The sequence below is a fragment of the Bufo gargarizans genome, chromosome 8 (genome assembly GCF_014858855.1).
Source record: "Bufo gargarizans isolate SCDJY-AF-19 chromosome 8, ASM1485885v1, whole genome shotgun sequence".
Taxonomy (NCBI): domain Eukaryota; kingdom Metazoa; phylum Chordata; class Amphibia; order Anura; family Bufonidae; genus Bufo; species Bufo gargarizans.
This window is the reverse complement of record NC_058087.1, coordinates 82034624-82050341: the sequence shown is the minus strand read 5'-3', so window position 1 is coordinate 82050341 and position 15718 is coordinate 82034624. Positions and strand designations below refer to the sequence as shown.

General features: G+C 41.7%; 1 protein-coding gene across 3 annotated transcripts in view; it reads right to left on the bottom strand.

Moving 5' to 3' along the window:
- The window catches only part of PARD3B (par-3 family cell polarity regulator beta), a 1547452-nt gene that overhangs the window by 893522 nt on the left and 638212 nt on the right, over positions 1-15718 (bottom strand). The window lies entirely within an intron of this gene.

The following is a 15718-nucleotide window of genomic DNA, read 5'->3' as shown; positions in this document are numbered from 1 at the left end:
GGTACGCATCCCGCGCATGTGCTGGTCTGGCGCATCATGTGGTGCTCATTTCTGCCTGCTCCCATGGTGACCGGCGGGGGGCGGTGTCTTTATTCACGTGTTGTGCTTCATTGGACAGCATGATGACGAGCCTGGGCGGCGCGCCATGATAATGCTGCCACTCTCATCATGCAAGGTATGCGACTGTAATAATACACAGGTGTTCTCCAAGATATATATATATGCCCCATTTACAATGTGATTCAGCCTGACAAAGTCGGAGGGTGTGGTGAAACGCGCGTCGAGATGTTCTGTGTCGGTAGTGCCGGGTCACTTGCCTACCATGGGTAATTATCATTAGTTTTAATATTGGTCTTGTGTTTTCCTTAAGTGCTCCCTTACAGGGGCCTTGGGTATTGTATAGGGCTTACATTACGCCCTCTATTAGTTCAGTTCAGTATAGGTTGTGTTTAATGCAGTACTAGGCCCATATGCAACTGTTTGTAATACTTCCTGATGTACGGGTTGGTTTACATTCTTCCATCTGTATACATGATCTTTGGAGCTCGGCCAGAGTGACTATAGGGTTCTTGTTTAGTTCTGCCCTGATTACTTAGTTCGGTGGAGTGACCAGCTCTAGGAAGTCCTGGTTGTTCCATACTTCTTCCATTAAAGGGGTTGTCCAAGTTATATTTATTGATGAGCTATCCTCAGGATAGGTCATCAATATCAGATCGGCAGGAGTCTGACACCCGGCACCCCCGCCGATCAGCTGTTTGAAGAGGAGGCACGCGCTGTGTCAGCGCTGCCTCTTCTTCCCTGTTTACCTTCTCGCCGTTTCATCTGCAGCGGTGAGCAGGTGTAATTCCACCCAAGTCGAACCATTAATTTCAGTGGGATGGCTTGGGTGTAATTACACCTGCTGACCACTGCAGGTGCAACGGCGAGAAGGTAAACAGTGAAGAGGATGCAGCGCTGGCACGGCGCGTGCCTCCTCTTCAAACAGCTGATCAGCGGGGGTGCTGGGTGTCGGAACCTAAGGATAGGTCATCAATAAATATAACTTGGACAACCCCTTTAAGGAATTATGGAGGCCACTGTACTCCTGGAAACTTTCAGCGCAGCAAAAAGAAAAAAAATTGTACCCTTCTCCAGATCTGTGCCTCCAAGCAATCTTGTCTCTAAGCTCTACAGGCAATATTTCCTCCTCATTGTTGCAGTATGCCTCTCCAAATCATGTCCAATCAACTATATTTACCACAGGTGGACCCCAATTAAGGTGTATAAAAAATCTCAAAGATAATCAAGAGAAATGGGATGCCACCAGACCAAAATGTCAAGTATCATAGGAAAGGGTCTGAATACTAATGTTCATGCACATTTTTTGCTTTTCCTTTTTAATTAATTAGCAAATATTTCTAAAATTCTGTTTTTACTTTCTCATTATGGGGTACTGATTGCAGATTGATGGGGGGGAAACTTGATTTTGTTATTATATTTTAGCACAAGGCCTCAAGATAACAAAATAATAAACAATGAATGGGTCTGAATACTTTCCAAATGCATTGTAGCTTGCATGGCGAAGTAATGCGGTCCTGTGCATAAGGGTCCAACATTTTCAGTCATAGTATGGATTAAACATTATGGTATTGAAGAAAGTCTCTAGGCTAACATGTTACCAAACTAATTTGGATCATCTACAGACATATACATTTTCTAGGGATCCTAGCCTATTATCTTAGCGACAGGTTATAAATGCAGACGGTCAAAATTACCCCTCAAGGACCTAGTCACCTTTGGCCTTAAGGACCACAGGAATTTTTCATGTTTACCTCATAGTATTCTATTGGCAATAACTTTTTTTATTCTTACATCTAAGTATAGTTGGAGTGTGGTATTTTTTCACCTCAAGTTGTAGATATTTTTTTATAAACTATTTGGTGGTGCATATGAGATATTTAATTTATCACTTACTTTTTATAAATGCAGAATGCATGAAAATTGCAATTCTACCATAGCTTTTTTCTTTTTTTATGACATTAGAATTGATAAATCAAGTTCAAGGATAACTAATACATGTATGCTCAAATAAACATTCACAATTATTTATTAAAAAATAAATAAATAATTTTGTATCACTATTTTAATTAAAAATAAAATGTAATTCTTTAAAGCGGAGCTTTTATGGGAATTTTCTAGTTTAATTAAATACCTTTCCTTGCGGGGTACCCCCCGCTAATGCTGACACCCTGGTTGTTTTTTTTATTAAAATACCGCTCGTACGCCCTGCTATGCCCCCCTGCAGTTTTACCACTTAGTATGTTAATCCTGAGAATCGGTACAGGGAGGAGGAGGCGCCAGGGTTTCTCCCTGGCTGTGCCGTGATCCAATCACAGCGGAGAGCATCACAGCCAGGTAGAAGGTGAGCAGTTTTTTCTCCTTGGCTGTGACGCTCTCCGCTGTGATTGGACCACGGCACAGCCAGGGAGAAGGATACACCCGTTGAGAAACCCTGGCATCTCCTCCTCCCCGAACCGATGCTCAGGATTAACATACTGAGCGGGAAAACTGCAGGGGAGCACAGTGGGGCATACGAGCGGTATTTAAAAAAAATACATAAAAAAACAACCAGGGTGTCCGCATCGGGGGGGAAGGGGGGTTGCCCCGCAAGGAAAGGTATTTAATTAAACTAGAAAATTCCTGTGAAAGGTTGGCTTTAAAAAAATAAATAAAAAAAAGTCATAGTCCCAACAGGGGAATTTTTTTTTTTTTAACTGTACTACAATATTCATATTGTCACATCAATGACATTAAATTCTTACCTTAGACAGGGACTTAAGCTGGACAGCCCGGGAACTTTTTAAAGAGGACTATTCATGGGTCTAAACATTATAAACTAAGTATCAGGATATGTAGGGCATGGTGCAAGGATCTAACTGCACTTCCTATGTTTTCTGGGTGCCGCTCCGTTTGCCCGCTGTGGCCCCCGTTGTATTTTCCCGGGTGGTATGCTAATTTTAGCATTGGAGCAATGAGGAGGAGACTGAGTCTTTCTCTGTGGGCGTCTCCTTCTCCCTGGCAGTAGCACTGTCCAATCACAGCATAGAGCGTCACATCCAGGAAGAAGGTGAGTTTTTTTTTCTCCCTGGCTGTGACGCACTCTGCTGCGATTGGACAGCTCACAGCCAGTGAGAAGGAGACGCCCACGGAGAAAAACTCAGTCTCCTCCTCATTGCGCTGATGCTAAAATTAGCATACCAGGCGGGAGAAGACAATGGGGGCCACAGTGGGTGAAAGGAGCGGCACCCAGATCCCTGCACTATGCCCTACATATCCTGATACTTAGTTTATAATGTTTGGACCCATGAAAGATCCTCTTTAAGGCCCCAAGTTGACCGGATACAACAACTGTTAAAGATGGGGCTTGTGGTTAAGTGACAAAAGGACCCCTTTCCTTTGTTAGCAACAAGATCAGCACTGATTCTGTCACAGAAAGAGTTTGTATGGAATTAAAGTTTCTGAGTACTTGGAGGATGGCAGCCACCCTTCAGCATGTGATTGCTTGAGGTATGTGCACAAACGTCATGTATTTTGACACGTGCAAATGGGTTAAAGGTAACCTGTCATCAACTTTATGCTGCCCATACTAACGGCAGAATAAAGTACAGAAAGGTGAGTTGATTCAGCAGTCTGTCATTTAAAAGTTAGGCTAGGGCTACACGACGACAATAAGTCGCGCAACACATAGGGCAGAAGTACAATGCAAAATGTGTTGCGCAACATGCTGCGACAGTCCCAGAAAAATCCATCTTGGATGGATTTTTTGCTACTGTAGTGTCGTAGTGTGACACCATTGTCTATCATTATAAAAATTGTCACGCGACATTGGTGCAACAACAACAAAAAAATGTGCACAACACATGTCGTCGTGTAGCCCTAGCCTTAAAAGTAAGTGGTTGCCGAGAACAAACACCACAATCATTGCAGACTAGGCCTGGAAAAGAGTCATGGCCACCTGAGAAGAGTCATGGTTATTAAAAAATTCCTGCTCTCCTTGCCCACCTGAGACAGTCTTCTACGTAGTTTTCTCCCTTTCTCTCTAGGAGAGAACTGTCAATCATCAGCAGATGGGCGGGAAGAGCAGAAGAATAACCATGACTAAGGTATTGTTTAGACTGCTCAGGTCTCCCTAAAACCCATTAACTTTCTTAATCCCAGCACAAATAAAAGCCGGACAACCGTTCAGAATAAATCGGTCACAGCAGCAGTTTTTAATTAAATAAAATAAAAATAACAAAACATGAATAACTTAACATTAACCCACAATAACCTGAGTAAATGACGAGGGGGTTCCTAGAAGCCCCAATATATAATTTCACCAAAATAAACTGGCAACTCCACCTTGCCTCCAGCCGATGAACGCCAGCTTGGAGGCACCAACTGATGGACGCCTAAATCCTCAATTCCAGTTCACCCATGAGAGTCCAGCCCCTCCCTTTCTCAACTACCACCATATCCACCAACTTCTAGTACCTCCCACTGCCACGACAATTGCCTATATGAACTGCACACCTCTCTTTCCAAACCCACCCATTGTTTTTTTTTTTTTTTAAAGAGCCTGCCTGTACACCAAACTTCAACCAGGGCAGGGGGGGTGGCAGTTTCATTTTACTCTAAAATGGCGGCTACTCTACCATACACCCCCTTTTAAAGACTCCCACCACAACCCCTAGTTACCCTAGCAACTCCCTCCTCCTAGCAGCTACTGGACTGTGAACCCTTTCAATGCCAACCTTTGTCAACCAAACCAGTGTTATTCTGGCTTCCCCTCAGCCATGCCCCAGTCTGGCCTCAATTGACTAAGGTATTGGTTAGACTGCTGAGGTCTCCCTAAAACCCCTTACCTTTATTAATCCCACCACAAATAAAAGCGGGACAACCGTTTGGATTAAATCTGTCACAGCAGCTGTTTTTATTAAATAAAATATAAATAACAAAACATCAAGAACTTAACATTAACCCCAAATAACCTGAGTAAATGATGAGGGAGGTCCTAGAAGACCCAATAAAATAATTTCATCAAAATAAACTGGCAACTCCATCGTGCCCCCAGCCGATGAACGCCAGCTCGGAGACACCAACTGATAAACGCCTAAATCATCAATTCCTGCTCACCCATGAGAGTCCAGCCCCACCCATGGGGCCCTCGCATTCTCAGCTACCACCATATCCACCAACTTCTAGGACCTCCCACCGCCGTCAGTGCGCAACTTGACCCACTTAAGTCTGTGCGTCCCTCAACATTCTCAGGCCTGTCTCAATCCCACCCTGGATCCCTAAGGACCATCAATCTATCCCCACTGCATTAAGGTGCACCCTATCCGCACTCTAAAATTCTCCCTCACCTGCTTTTAACTATGAATGCCTTACTGTGACCGCCCCATTCCTTGCCATGAATTTACCAACCGCTTAATTAACCTTAATGCGAGCCTTATTTAATCTGTCCACTAATATTGCACCCCTCCAAGACCGCCACGGCACAATGTCCTACCACACTGTGAACATACTCGGGAACAATGCCCATAACCTCAGGAGACTAAATTTAATGTCCCTAATTGGATCCCTAAATGGCCTAGCCCCTAGATCGTTACCCCCACCGTGTAACAGCAAAACATCTGGGGGGGTGATCTAAACGCACAAAGCAATGCACTTCCCGCAACACCTCACCCCACAGCATACCTCTATTCCTGAGCCACCGCAAAACTGCCACATCACGCGCGAAACCCAGTTGCCGCCCGTTCGGTCTCACTTCCGCCCTTACAGCCCCCCAGAACACGAACAAATGTAGCATTATCCACACAAAAGCCTCCTGTAAACCTATGAATAAACCAAGAAACAAGCAGCATTAAACACAAAACCATTTCATAATCAGCTTACAAACTGACCAACCTGAGGTATGAGTGGAATCAAATGGATTCCCACCACCCTGTATAACCATCCAAATCAATCCCTTATACATTTAAGGATCTTTTAAAAAAAAAGCACTAGGAATTTTAACCGCAACAAAAATCATCCATACTGTCTAAGGAAAGGAGCTGTACCTTTCTCTCTCTCACCTCCATACTCCTGCAAACACTTAACTGGACAAAGTACGCATCCCTGAACCTGCAAATTTTCCAACTTGTCATCCGGCAACCTACATTCCATTTTTACTGTGTCAATCACAATCCCAAAAAAACATAACTCTGTCGTAGGCCCTTCTGTCTTCTCCACCGCCAACGGCACCCCGAACTTTTCAAAAACTGACTGCACTGTATGCAACAATAACAAACACACACGTGAACCCGCCGAGCCAAGGCATAAAAAATTGTCCAAGTAATGAATAACAGATGAACAACCGGAAATGTCAACTACTACCTATTCCAGGAATGAACTAAATGTCTCAAAGTAGGAGCAGGACAACGAGCACCCCATTGATAGACACCTGTCCACGAAATAACACCCATCCCAAAAACAACACAACAAATGAAGACTCTCTGGATGAACCAGTAACAAATGAAACAATGTCTCAATATCGGTCTTTGCTAATAACGCACCCGGGCCCAACCTCATTTCCCAAGTCGCAGCCGCACCAAATGACGCATGAACCACCGAACAAAATTCAGGATCAATACCATCACTGGCAGATGCCCTTTTGGGAAATGAAAGGTGATGAATAAGCTAAAGTTTTTCGGCTCTTTCTTGGGAACAACCCCTAACGTAGATTCCCTCAGATTTGGCAGAGGCAGCTCCTAAAATGGACCCCCCATACGCCCCATCGCCACCTCCCTGGCAAATTTTTCGGAAACTTCCTCAGAATGAATTAGCGCCGACCTCAGATTCCTCTGAACAACGACACCTTCTTTTTCCCTTTTTGCCCCTATCCAAATTGAATCTCTCAAAAGGAAGTAGGGGAAAAGATTTTCACATACTCCCCTTTCCAAATCCCCTCCCTAACCTCCTGTTTCAAGTGTGCCCCCAATGGACTCTCAAAACACACATACACTTCACCCTTTGCCGCATCATCCACCCTTGGCCTGCCCCCCCCCCACCTGAGTATGTACTGAAACTGACGTCAACGACCTACTGGACAAACCCGTATCAGACACCCCACTCCCAGGACCCATTCCCCAAGCCGGTAGCGATGATTTCCCCCCGGCCCTAAACTAGTCAACCACCCCGCCAGTCCAGCCAAAAGCTTCCCCAGACCACTTCCAAATTTCCCCGGACATCCCACTCCCCAACACCCCCCGGACAGCTAAGAAGAGATAGAAGAGGACCCCATGAAATCTCACCAAGCTGTATGGGCGCTGTGAAACCTGTAGCCGCTGTTCCTGTATCCCGCCGCTTTTTTTCGCCGTCCTCACAGATCCTGGACGTACTTGCCACCCTCATCCTGTAGTTCAGAATCTCTGCCTCTTCTCTACTGGGCGAGTTCAGGCCACTCTTCAAGATGTCTTCTGCCATGTGGGGGCATGGCCTTCTCCTTCTTTATCCAGTAGAACTTGGGGACTGTGCAAGTCCCTGGCAGCCTCCTGCACAGCCTGTCCTCCTGTTGAACTGCTCCCATGCCAAGTAGATCTCCCAGAGGCAGAAAGCCAGAGAGGATCCTCAGAACCTGGTCCCAATCCGGACACACTTACTGCAGAGAACGGGTGAGACTATGGCCCCCTGCAGCAGGCCTCCTGACTGCTCCCTCTACCAGCAATGCCCCCGTGCTTCCACTTCCATCCTGATCCAGGCCAACATCTGGTCCACGGACATTTTGAGTCTAAAATGGTGGTTACTCTACCACATAACACCTTTTTAAAGCCTCCTACCACACCCCCTAGTTACCCTAGCAACTCCCTCCTCCTAGCAGCTACTATGCTGTTAACCCTTTAAATATCGACCCTCGCCAACCAAACCAGCGTCATGCTGGCCTTCCCTCAGCCCTGCCCCAGTCCGGCCTCACTTAACTGTTCTCAAGTAGATTTGACTCTTTTCAAGGCCTGTGCTGCAAGGATTATAATGCCGGTTGTCATGAACCACTTACTTTTAGCTCATGAATGACACACAGGGTAAATCAGCATTTCTGTCACTATTTTATGCTGCCCTCTGAGGTCAGCCTAAAGTTCCCTTTAAGGATATTTTTTTTTTTCTTTCTATTTGCTCTCATGTGTCCAGTTTTAAAATCTTAATGTAAACAATGCTGTATGAGGTCTTTAGGAGCGTCATTTTTAAGCAACATTTGGGGTAAATGTAAATTAGCATTTAATCTATATTTCATATATTTCATGGCTTAAAGGGGGCTTCCAAGACTGTGATATTGATGACCTAGGATAGGTCATCAGTATCTGATCGGTAGGGGTCCGACAACTGGGACCCGCACTGATCAGCTGTTTGAGAAGGCCGTGGTGTTTTAGTGAGTACCGCAGTCTCCTCGCTGTTGACCAAGCACATTATGGTGCATTGGATAGCAGCTGTGCTTGGTATCGCAGCTCAGTCCTATTCCCTTGGATAGGACTAAGCTGCACCTAGGATACATGACTGAAGAACTGTGAACACCACAGCCTCTACCAACAGCTGATTGGCGGGGGTCCCAGGTATAAGACTCCTGGCCATCTGATATTGATGACCTATCCTGAGGAAAGGCTATCAATACTAAACTCTCAGAAAACCCCTGTAATCTTGTCTGTGTGTCAACTTTATAGCAGCCCACAAAATTAACACAATGATGTTTTAGTGTGATGTGTGCATATTTATGCCTCTGACACTCATACAAGTAAATACACCTGCACTATTAGAAAGAGAGGGGTAATAAAATATATCTAAAACACTGTTACAATAGTCATATAATAGGTCATATAGTACTTTACAGTTGAATGGAAAATAGAGAGATAATAAGGATTCTCCTATTATGACATGAAAAGAAGCTGGAAATAATATTTTCCCCGTTTCAGTGAAGATTAAATTTTCTACAATATTGCAGCTAGAATATTCATTTTACTGTCCATTCTGAATCAGTGTATTTTCTATAGCATTTAGAAAGAGTTATTACTACTTATTTTAGTAGCAGTACTAATTTCACCACATGAGATCAACAGTATACAGTATACAAAAAAGTTCAGTGTTTTTTTTTTCCAAATAATTGTATATAGATAGCCTAAAATGAGCTTTTTATCCATCATATCCCATGGATACAAGAAAAAGACACACCATGGTGTAGGGACTCGGTGGTTGGCAGCAGCATGCACTGGCAGGAAGAGACTAAAGTCTTCCAGGTATTGGGGGTCTCAGTATTTTCTTCCTTGTTGGAGGCTTTGGAACTGAGGGATCTTTCCGATATTTTCTGGACACCCAGTAGCAGATTGTAAATGAAAGCTGTGGTCCCAACAGAGATCTCAGCTGGGCTTGAATCATCCGCCATTGAGGGAACAGCATGATGGATCATAACTTCACCAGTTCATTGCTGGAGGCACTTGGCAAGAATTACATAGCAATATGTGTCAGGTCTCTCCAGAAAATAAAGGTTTAAACAGAATGAGCCAGCGGAGATGGGAGCATACAAACGGCCAAGAAAACCATCTAAACCTTGTAATATTCATTGAGAACAGTTATAAGAACATTTATGCTACTGACAGAAATCCATACAAAATATGATGTAAGCCAAGAAAGAAGGAATATCTTAGTAGCTACATTGCCTTTTAGTCTGACCCTTGAAGTGTAATCCTTTTTCTTACAGGACTAAGTTAGTATTTTTAAATGAACTGCCTAGTAGAGAATGATAACTGATATAATGCATTGAAATATATACTGTCTGCAGTGTCTATAGGTGATTCATAGCCATAATATACTTGCTTTGAATTAGAGACTGCAAACCTTCTCTCCACCTTCTGTTTGAAGGTACTGGTGATCCTTTTGTAGATCCAGGTGGTGAGAAGAGTCTTACAAGCAATGTTCTCTGAGAAAAGGTCTTCAAATTAGCTCTCCCCAGAAGCAGCAAACCTCCTTCTCTTGCCACAGAAAGCTGGCTACCCTGCCTGCCTATGTACTCTACTGTGTACAGACAAGAAGTAAGAACTCGAAAACCGTGCTGTCTACAGATAGGTGTCTCTGGGTTGGATCATGTCAAAGCTTGTTAACCTCTTAATGACTACCTCCTGTCTATTGACGGTAAGAGTTTTTGGCGTTGCTGCAGTTGAGGTGGGTTAGGGAGCTGCCAAAGCGCTCCTGCACTAGGAACTGGCCATTATTAACAGCTGAGTTCTTACCACAGACTTCTGCTTTACAGTGTTGGAGGAAGTTATAATTCTGGCTGTTAATCATGCCATGGTCCATACCACGGCAAGATGAAAGGAGATTATACGCCAGTGATCTGGTCACCAAGGAGTGATCTGCAGCCAGCAGGACCCATGAAGGACCATAAGGCTGTCTGTTCAGTTCTCCTGCTGTTAGGGAACACTAGTGTTGTCCTAACAGCAGCCTGTGTTCTACTGACACAGAGCATAATGTATTAACATACAGGAGTATACCAATACATTATAAGTACTAAATAAAGTTATAAAATATTAAGTTCATAAAGGAATTTTAAAATATGTTATAAATAATGTAATAAAGAATTGCACACCAAAGAATATAGTCATTGCTTAGTCTAAAATACATTTTATTGTGCAAACAAAATATATAAAAAAAACTGTAATACCTTGAAAAACTTAATTAGGCTATTTCATGTGAAACATGAAAGGCATAAAAGTAGATTTAAAAAAAATGGTGGCAAAAATTGTTTTTTCTCTATATTTTTACAGCAAAAAAATTATATAAATTACACTATAATTTGTATGTGCTCCTGAATGCCAAAAAATAATAGCATTTCTCCCACATAAAGCAAGACCCCAGACAGCCTCATCAGTAAAAAAAAAAAAAATTAATAAAAGTTATAGCTGCTGAAATGCAGAGAGCCAAAAACTATTTTGCTGGTCATTTTTCTGCCTGGTCATTAACCCCTTCCCGACCAGGTCTTTAAACATGGCAGTGGGCCCCATACTAGTTTTAAACAGCAGACTCATGCAGCTAAAGTCCACAACCGGCGGTAAAACATGACCACGGCATCTGAATGTGCTAAGAACCGGAAGCACGCTATTCTGTGTGTGCTCTAGCTCCCCCTGGCGGAGATCGGGGGAGCCAGATGCATTGTGCAGCAGCTTCAGTCCTCTGGTATTAATTAAAGCTGCCGCACATGCTAATGCATTGGAGTGCATGACAGAAGCAATCTGATGATTGCTTGTCATAGTTCCCTATGAGAACTATAAAAGTGTAAAAAATGTTTTTAAAAATAAATGTAGAAAATCTAAAAATTCAAATCACCCTAATTTCCTCAAAATGTAAATATAAAATATAAACAATAAAAAATACATAACATGGGTATTGTCCTGTGCAAAATTGTGTGTACTATGAAAATATATATTTTGTTTTCTGATATGGTGAAATAGAAAAAAAGTCTAAATGGCCAATTCATCTAACATAGTACATAACACAGTACATAAGGCCGAAAAAAGACATTTGTCCATCCAGTTCGGCCTGTCATCCTGCAATTTTCCTGACTTTAGGGGAATAAAAATTCCTTCCCGACTCCAATCAGGCAATCAGAATAACTCCCTGGATCAACGATATCTCTCTAGTAGCTATAGCCTGTAATATATTACGCGCTATTCTCCCACAAAAAATTAAGTAAAAAGTAATCAAAAATTCATACACATGCCAGGACAGTATTAATGAAAAGTACAAATTGTCCTGCAAAAAATTGAGCCCTAACACCACTCCGTACACATAGCTACAAAAAAGTTATGGGGTCAAAATATGGGTGTGAAAAGAAACAAATATATAAAGATTTTTTTTCAGTATTAAAATGCAAAAACAAAACAAAAACAAAAAAACAGACATGTGTGGTATCACCGTAATTGTACAGACCCGGAGAATGAAAGTAGCAGTTCAGATTTACCGCATAGGAAACACTGTAAAAATTTAATCAATAAAACCGTTGCAAAATTGCGTTTATTTTCCAATTTTACCTCATTTGCTATTTTTTTCCAGCTCTCCACTACATCATATGCAATATTAAATGGTGGAATGGGAAAGTGCAACTTGTCCCACAAAAAACAATCTCTCATATGGCTATGTAAATGGGAAAATTAAAAAAAGGTTTTGCCCCAGAAACGCAGGGAGTGAAAAATGAAAACGAAAAACCCTCCGGGGCTGAAAGGGATTAATGGGTCATACACTGACAGGGTAACTACCTACAGGTGACGCTAGAGAGACAGTTACCTTCTAGGGGAGACCAAATTTGCATTCCCTGCCTTATATACAGTACTGTGGTCTGTGGATTCATAACTCCTGATTCTTGTGACGTAACTCCAGAAATATACATCTGGTGCCACAGCTCATCATTTATATTAATACAAGAGGTCAAGCGATCATGGATTACTAATGTGAGCACCTACCAGGCTTTAGTGCACACTGCTCAAAAATGTTAGACTTGCCAAAGCACAAGGAGAAATACAGTTCAATAATTACTGTAGCTTTCTTCTAGTTATAAATGGTATAGGGGTTAGCCAGTTTCCTGTACCGATGAATAGTGTGGAGTGAATTTCCTCGTGATTAATGGTACCAAATCAATTTTGCCTGAAGATACCGCGCAAAACATTGTGTTCAGTGACGTATGACATCACCACGTCGGCCAGCGTGATGACGTTATCATACACAGTGTGGGATCTTTAATCTTGAATGTATAAGGAAAGAATTTAAATTAATCTTTTTACTGATTAACCCCTGAAGACTCTTTTTTTTTAATATATATATATTTTTTTTATTATCTCAGATGCCACCATCAGTGATGAATGCTGCATCCAATGGGTTCAATGATAGGAGGGTGGGGGGCCACAATTGCTGTTGCCTGTCATTGCGCCCGCCACAAGTAATTAATCACAAAGCAAATTTCTTTGTGTAATATGGTGAAGCAGCCGAATTGAAGAATTGTAAACTTCGCTCATCTCTGTTGATGACCTATCCCCAGGACCTCTGTATTAGATAAATGGTGGCAGAACTGACAATCCAGACGACAGCCGGTATGCTTCCTAATGTCTACTGTCAGTGAAGGTGAGGGAAGAAAGAATCTGGCATATTGTATTTTAACATGCATAATCTTTTATTTCCCATGAGACGGTCCTGCCAAAAGTAACTGTCAGGGGACAGTTGAAGGAAGGAACAGAGCATGTGCTTCCACCTTAGTGAATAGGACAGAGATATTAGAGAAAGGGCAAACAGCAGGTGGCGCTATGCAGATAGATTTCAATGAATAACTCAGTAGCGCTAATACATTTTTAATTACATGCAAATACAAAAGTATTCAGATCCCGGGCTGGTTTGAAAACGGTAGACTATTTTTCGTTGGACAACCCCTTTTAATACATGTGGCCTAATGCTGCACGTGGCTAGTAAAACAATTAGGAAATATGTTCCAAAGTAAGGAGATTGTAGAAAAGCTAAATTATCTAGCCTGATCATCAACATTTATAACTCAGCAGATACATCAGTAAATATAACTAACTAATTTCATTTTATTCTCCTAATCACTTTATAAACTCAACACAACTAGAGCAATGAAATAGTTAACAATAGTTTCTGCTCTATACTCAACAATGTATGAAGGAAAGCATTGCTAATCTTGGTCTACCTTTTATAGAGAGTTTAATATTATAACAGCCCCCTTTTTACCGAAAGAACACAGACCTTAATTAGACTTCACTTTTCCCGTCTCCCCTCTATAAATGGGTGCTTGCAAATTACCAGAGTAAAAATAACACTGATTATCATTAAGAGTAAATATGGCTGTTAAAATGTTCCATGTGCTCGGTGGAAATGGCTGATAGAAAAAGCCAAGAGACAAAATGATCCCATATCTTGATATTTCGCTTCAAATAGAACATTACATTTTCCTGTTCAAATTGTCCTAAGTATCAAGAAAACAAAATTGTTCCAAAAGGACTCAAACACTAGATTTTTGGGCTGGAACAGAGAAAGGGTGTTTTTCTTTTCTCAGTTTTTTTTTAACAGTATAAAGAAGACTAAATAAAGTACTTTCTAATAATAATAAAAATAAAAAAAAATGCCTCCATTCCGGCCACAGCCTCAAGAAATTCAGATATCTTCTCTCCTACTGTCCCTTTGGACAGGAAACTGGAACTGAGGTGGATAGGGGTGTTACTCGTTTTAAAGCAATACCAGAGGTGTTCTTGTTTCTGGTCTAGGGGCAGAACCAGTCTCTGAGGGTACGGTCATGGGTGTCATCCTTTATCTTTCTAAGCTGGGCTTTATCTGTGTCTGCTGTGTGGGGTTCACATTCCCATGAGTGATCCAATGCCCATATTCTGGATTTTTTTGCCATATAAAAAAGTATGGTATACTCCGTTTCTGTGCCTTCCAAAAAAAAAAAAGGACAGTAACGCTAACGGATGCAATCTGGATGGAAAAAACTGACACACTGAACGCAATCACAGACAAAACTGATTCAACTTGCATCTAAACCATCAGTTTTTCACCGAAAAGACCCTGACTCATTCCATATCAGTCATGTGAAAGAGGCCTAACCGATATGATTTTTTTTTTACAAATGGATTGGCATCTATTTAAAATTTTGGGGAACCTGTTAAACAGATCTGCTAAACAGATAATAGAAACAGTGAACCCAGCATTAGAGCTGTCAGCTTCAAGGTATAGGGAAGAGACTGGAAAAGCAGCTCCCAACCAGTACAATGTGGCTGTTTCACTGAATTTCCTTCAATTAAAATCAGTTTGACAAAAATGGAAAGTTTTGTTCTTAAATTAACCTTTTTATATTTTTCTATATATGCAATGTATTTATTTATTTATTTGTTTTACAAACAGTAAAACAAGGCAATGGAACAGCATATTCCATACTCTAATCTGAATTTTACCTACATTCTTCTATGCCCATAATAGTAAAAGTGATTGGCTCAGTGGGCAATCCAAAATATTTCTGTTTTTTTTTGAGCCTGAGACTAGGTAGTAGAGGAGTGGAGACCAGAGCGACTTCCAAACAGCAGCGTCAGAAATCAGAAAGGTGAAGATTGCTCGTTATTTTACCCTACTTTCGCCCCATTTTCAGTTAAAATTACTCCCACAGAAAACTCCTTTAAAAATAAAGTACATGGAAAAAACAACACTAGGCTATATACATTCCACCTATTGGGATAACATTTGTCGGTACTTTTTTTTCAATGGTCCACTGAACCTAAGTCCTCAAAGTACACATATGTATACCTATACAGCTACCTATGTCTAGAGTGCTTCTAAAATAAAATAATGGTTTAAGTGTTTAATGTAGTTTTTGAGTCAAAGCCAGAATTGGATTCAAATTTAGTAAAGGTCCATATAAAGGACTGACTTAAGGCCCTATTAGACTCCATGATTTCAGGGATACGAATGCTCGTTCCCAATAATTGGCACATATTATCGATCAGATGACAAACAATGCCCAATATTCGACAGCACATGTTCCTTAGTAATCAGGGAACTGCCCATCATCTATAGAAGAGAAGGAGGGAGGAAGGACTGCAGTAGCAATCCTTCCTCCCTCATTCATAGTTTGCATAAGTGTCATGATCAGTGTGGGAGAAAACTCCACACTGAACACAGGAGGGAA